This window comes from Phocoena sinus, chromosome 18, assembly GCF_008692025.1.
Source record: "Phocoena sinus isolate mPhoSin1 chromosome 18, mPhoSin1.pri, whole genome shotgun sequence".
Classification (NCBI taxonomy): domain Eukaryota; kingdom Metazoa; phylum Chordata; class Mammalia; order Artiodactyla; family Phocoenidae; genus Phocoena; species Phocoena sinus.
The window spans coordinates 43,450,533-43,455,897 of record NC_045780.1 but is presented as its reverse complement, the minus strand read 5'-3'; the positions used below and the strand labels follow the sequence as shown (position 1 = coordinate 43,455,897).

At 38.6% G+C, this 5,365-nt stretch overlaps 1 pseudogene; it reads right to left on the bottom strand.

Moving 5' to 3' along the window:
- Positions 1-2,739: 2,739 nt before the first annotated feature.
- LOC116742958 lies at positions 2,740-5,233 on the bottom strand (annotated as a pseudogene).
- Between the last annotated feature and the right edge of the window lie 132 nt (positions 5,234-5,365).

The window sequence follows — 5,365 nt, the reverse complement described above, 5'->3', positions numbered from 1 at the left end:
TATGATTTGAAGGGCATTCTCACTGGGATGCGGATGCTTGCATGTGTAAGGCTGCTAAGAACTAATAGAAAGGCTAGGACCAAACCTTTGTGTTGATGGGGTGGTAAAGCCCATTAGACATTTTCAGCGTCTTGCTTTTTGAAAATTTAAGCTACATTAACCCGTGGAGTAGAAAATTATTTGTATGATTTCATTATGGGGCTTGTGTCAGATTTATTATTGATTTATGAAAAAAAGTATTCGTAGATCTAGGGACGAAGCAGTCTAGGGGGGTGGTGAATATTAAAGCAGATGATCAGTTTTGTAGGGGGTAAGGGGGGTTTGGACCCCTATGAGATAGAGTTTTTTGAGCCCGGGGGGAATAGTGGAGTACTATGTCCTGTGACCATTAATTTAACTGCACATGTTGGTTGTGCTAGTCCAATCAAAAATACACACAGGTCCAGCTACAATTTATCTGACTGTGACAGGGCCTTTTAAGGCCATAGCTGAGTCGGTGCAGGCCCCCCACAAAAATAAAAAATACCAAATGTATGAAATCTCAGTTAGGTGTGAGCATGGGCTGATTAGTCATTAACCCATCGAGATGTCTTATTTAAGGGGAACGAGTGGACAATTTTAAGTTAAAATGGTCCTGAAGTAAGAACCAGATGTCTTATAAAGATCACCGTTAGCTACCCCCACAGAGTATGGGCCCGGTGCGAGAAAAGGGATCCCTGCCGAGCGGGTTGCTGGTTTTACGCGGCATGGTGATTAAGCTCATGATCTAATGGAGCGGCCATAGTATATAATGGAAATGAAATTATTTAAAAACATGTAATATGTAAGAGCATGAATATTATGTAATTTGTAAAATTAATAAGATTTAATACGAGCTTTAACTTACCGTATGGAAAATAAATGAATGCACAATAATACATAGCATGTACATATGAATATTTACAAGGAGAGACTAAGATATTAACATGTATACATATATGTGTATGTGATATCTACAGTAAAATGTTTTGAAATAAATTACCTTCAATACTGACATAGTACTATAATGTTCTGGTAACTCTACAATAAGCTTTTTCAAGGAATAGTTTATGTAGAATTCCAGCTTTGGGTGTTGGTGGTGAGGTTTAATGTCTCTTCCTTGAGTCTTAGGGAGGAATGAGATTCTCCTTTTCCCGTTTACAAGACCGGGGTATTTTATTATACTACAAAGACTCTTCATTTTAAGAGTTTATTTTCAATAAGGCTGATTGTTGGTATTAGCATTAAGGTTAGGAGGAAATATAGGATAGATGCTAATTGGCCTACGATAATGTATGGGTGCTCTACGGGTTGGCCTCCGATTCATTTTAAGGTTAGGAGGTCTGCAATTAGAGTTCAGAATAAGAGTTGGCTAAAGGGTCGGAATATTATACTTCGTTGTTTGGATGTTTGAAGTATTGGAATGAATAATAGGATGAGGATAGAAAGTAGTAGTGCTAGTACTCCTCCTAATTTATTAGGGATTGATCGTAAGATTGCATATGCAAATAGGAAATATCATTCTGGTTTGATGTGTGCAAGGGTGCTTAGTGGATTTGCTGGGGTGTAGTTATCAGGGTCTCCTAATAGGTCGGGTGTGAATAGGGTTAGTGCTAGTCGAGTCAGGATTAATAGTAAAGCGCCTAGGATATCTTTGATTGTGTAGTAAGGGTGGAATGGGATTATATCTATGTTGGATGGAATTCCTGTTGGGTTGTTGGATCCCGTTTCGTGGAGGAATAATAAGTGAACAGCTACTAATGCTGTAATGATGAATGCGAGGATAAAGTGGAAAGCGAAGAAACGTGTTAGTGTTGCTTTATCTACAGAGAATCCATCTCAAATTCATTCTACTAAGGTATTACCAATATAAGGGATTGCTGATAGGAGATTAGTGATAACGGTTGCGCCTCAGAATGATATCTGTCCTCAGGGTAGGACATAGCCTACGAATGCGGTGGCTATAACTATTAGTAGTAGAAGTACGCTGATATTTCATGTTTCTCGGAACATATAAGAACTGTAGTATAGGCCACGTCCGATGTGGGCGTAGAGGCAAATGAAGAATATGGAGGCTCCGTTTGCGCGTAGGTATCGGATGACTCAGCCGTAGTTAACGTCTCGACAGATACGTGAGACTGATGAAAAAACAGTTGAGGTGTCTGGCATATAGTGTATTGCTAGGAATAAGCCTGTTAAGATTTGTATGATTAGGCAGAGGCCCAGTAGGGAGCCAAAGTTTCATCATGAGGAAATGTTTGTTGGAGTGGGAAGGTCAATAAACGTGTTATTGAGAATTTTTATTAGTGGGTTGTTTTTCGGATGTTGGTCATTAAGGTTCTTGTAGTTGAATTACAACGATGATTTTTCGTGTCATTGGTCGTGGTTGGAGTCCATGTGAGAATAATGATGATATATATTGTTTTTATTATAAGCACTATTTTTGTAATTAGTCTTGTGGGAGTTTCTTCAAAGCCTTCACCTATTTACGGGGGTTTAGGGTTGATTGTGGGTGGTGCTATGGGATGTGGAATTGTTTTTAGTTTCGGGGGTTCGTTTTTAGGTTTGATAGTATTTTTGATTTATTTAGGAGGAATATTAGTTGTATTTGGTTATATAACAGCTATAGCTACTGAGCAGTATCCTAAGGTTTGGGTTTCTAATAAAGTTGTGTTAGGGGGATTTCTTTTAGGTCTGATGGTAGAATTTTTAGTGGTGCTGTATGTTTTAGGAGGTGAAAAAGTGAATATTGTGTTTGAGTTTAATGGGTTAGGGGATTGAGTTATTTATGATACAGGAGACTCCGGGTTTTTTAGTGAAGAAGCTATAGGGATTGCTGCTTTGTACAGTTATGGTACTTGATTGGTTATTGTTACTGGGTGATCATTGTTTATTGGTGGTGTGGTTATTATGGAGATTACTCGGGGTAATTAAACAATAATATAGTAAGGGTTATGGTGATGAGGAAGGATAGGAAGTATAGTTTGATAAGGCCCTTTTGGCTTGAAGTTAGTGTGGAGGCCTTTAGTTGAATGAAGGCTATGGTTTTTGGTAGGATGGTTTCTGTTCAGGTTAGGTCTAGTAAGGAAGTTGCGAGTTTCTGGCTTATTGTTAGGACTAGGTGAGGGGGTAGGCGATGTATAATTGTGGCAAAGTAACCTAGTAGGGTGGAGAATTTAGTAGAGTTTGATGGGTATGGGTATTTTAGGCTTTTTGAATAGGTATTGATTTCGAATGCGAGAATAAAGCCTAAGATTGTTACTATAAGAGCTGTTAGTTTTAGGTGTAAAGGTATAGTTATTAAGGGGGTAGTTATTGGGGGTATACTGTTAGAGAGGATGAATCTGGCGAATATGCTCCCGATTAATAGGCATTTAATAGGGTTAATCAGTATGGGGTTAGTTTCATTAATGCTTATGAGAGGCGGGAAGCGAGGTTGTTCTAGTAAAGAAAATAATGCGAATGCTGTAAATAGCTGTTAGGGAGGTGGTGATTAGTGTTAGTAGTAGGGCTCAGGCGTTGGTATAAGACGAAGTGGCAGCTTTGATGATGAGGTCTTTAGAGTAGAATCCTGTGAGGAATGATATTCCTGTTAGTGCGAAGCAGCCAGTGATAAGTGTGGTTGTAGTGAAGGGAAGGATTTTGTATAGTCCTCCTATTTTTCGTATGTCTTGTTCGTTATTTAGATTGTGAATGATGGAGCCGGAACATAGGAATAATATAGCTTTAAAGAAAGCGTGTGTACAAATGTGCAGAAATGCTAGGTGAGGTTTGTTGAGGCCTATAGTTACTATTATTAGGCCAAGTTGACTGGAGGTGGAGAAAGCAATGATTTTTTTTAATATCATTTTAGGTTAAGGAGCAAATAGCTGTGAATAGAGTGGTAAGGGCGCCTAGAAAAAGTACTGTTGTTTGAATGAGTTTGTTGTTTTCTATTAGAGGGTAGAAATGGATAAGAAGGAAGATCTCTGCTACGACTATTGTGCTTGAGTGGAGTAGGGCTGAGACTGGGGTGGGACCTTCTATTGCTGAGGGTAGTCAAGGGTGTAATCCAAATTGGGCTGATTTTCCAGCTGCGGCTAATGTGAGTCCTATGAGGGGGAGGTTTGGGGGATTTTGGTTGAGTATAAAGATTTGTTGTAGATCTCATGCATTTGTGTTAGATAAGAATCAGGCTATGGATAGGAGGAATCCGATATCTCCGATGCGATTGTATAGGATTGCTTGAAGGGCAGCTGTATTGGCATCTGTCCATCCGAATCATCAGCCAATTAATAAGAAGGATGATTCTTACCCCTTCTCATCCAATAAATAGTTGGAAGAGGTTATTAGCTGTGACGAGAATAAGCATGGTAATGAGGAAAATAAGTAGGTATTTGAAGAATTGGTTGATGTGAGGATCAGAGTGTATATATCATATTGAAAATTCTATGATAGATCATGTAATGAATAATGCTACGGGTATAAATATAAGTGAGAAGTAGTCTATTTTAAAGCTGAGAGTTAGTTTAAGTGTATGGATGGTATTTCAGTGTCAGTTTGAAATGAGTGTTTCTTGGTTGGTATGGATGAACATTGTTATTGGAGTCAGGCTGATGATGAAGGCAAAGAGGGTTATATTCTTTACATAATATTGGTACTTGTTGTTTTTGTAGAGGTTTGTACTAGATGCTATGACAGGGGCAATCAGTATGAGTAGTGTAATAAAGTGGAGGAAGTGAATAAGTTTATTACTTTTATTTGGAGTTGCACCAATTTTTGGATTCCTAAGACCAATGGATAACTACTATCCTTTAAAAGCTTGAAAAAGCCATGCTGTTAGGTGTGGGGGACATGAATTAGCAGTTCTTGCAATACTTTTTCGGTAAGTAAGAAGTTTTGTCTTCTGTTTTTAGCTTCACAGACTAATGTTCTTTTTAAACTATATTTACAATAGAGAGGTCCTAGGATGATTTTAGGGTTTAGTGACAGGAGTAGTAAGGGGATAATGTGCAGGGCTATTAAGGTGTGTTCTTGTGTAAAAGAGGGGGTAAGGTTGTTAATATGGTGTGTATACTTGCTGCGTTGTGTTATGATTAGTATGTATAGGGAGTAGATTACAATATTTGTTCCCATGAGGATGATGGTGAGGTTTGATCACGAGAAGGTTGATATGATCATGAGTAGTTCTCCAATCAGGTTGATAGTAGGGGGTAGGGCGAGGTTTGTTAGGCATGCTAGTAGTCATCAGGTGGTTATTAGTGGGAGAAAAATTTGTAGGCCTCATGCTAGGATTATGGTTCGGCTATGAACTCGCTCATAGTTTGAATTTGCTAGACAGAATAATATAGAGGATGTAAGGCCACGG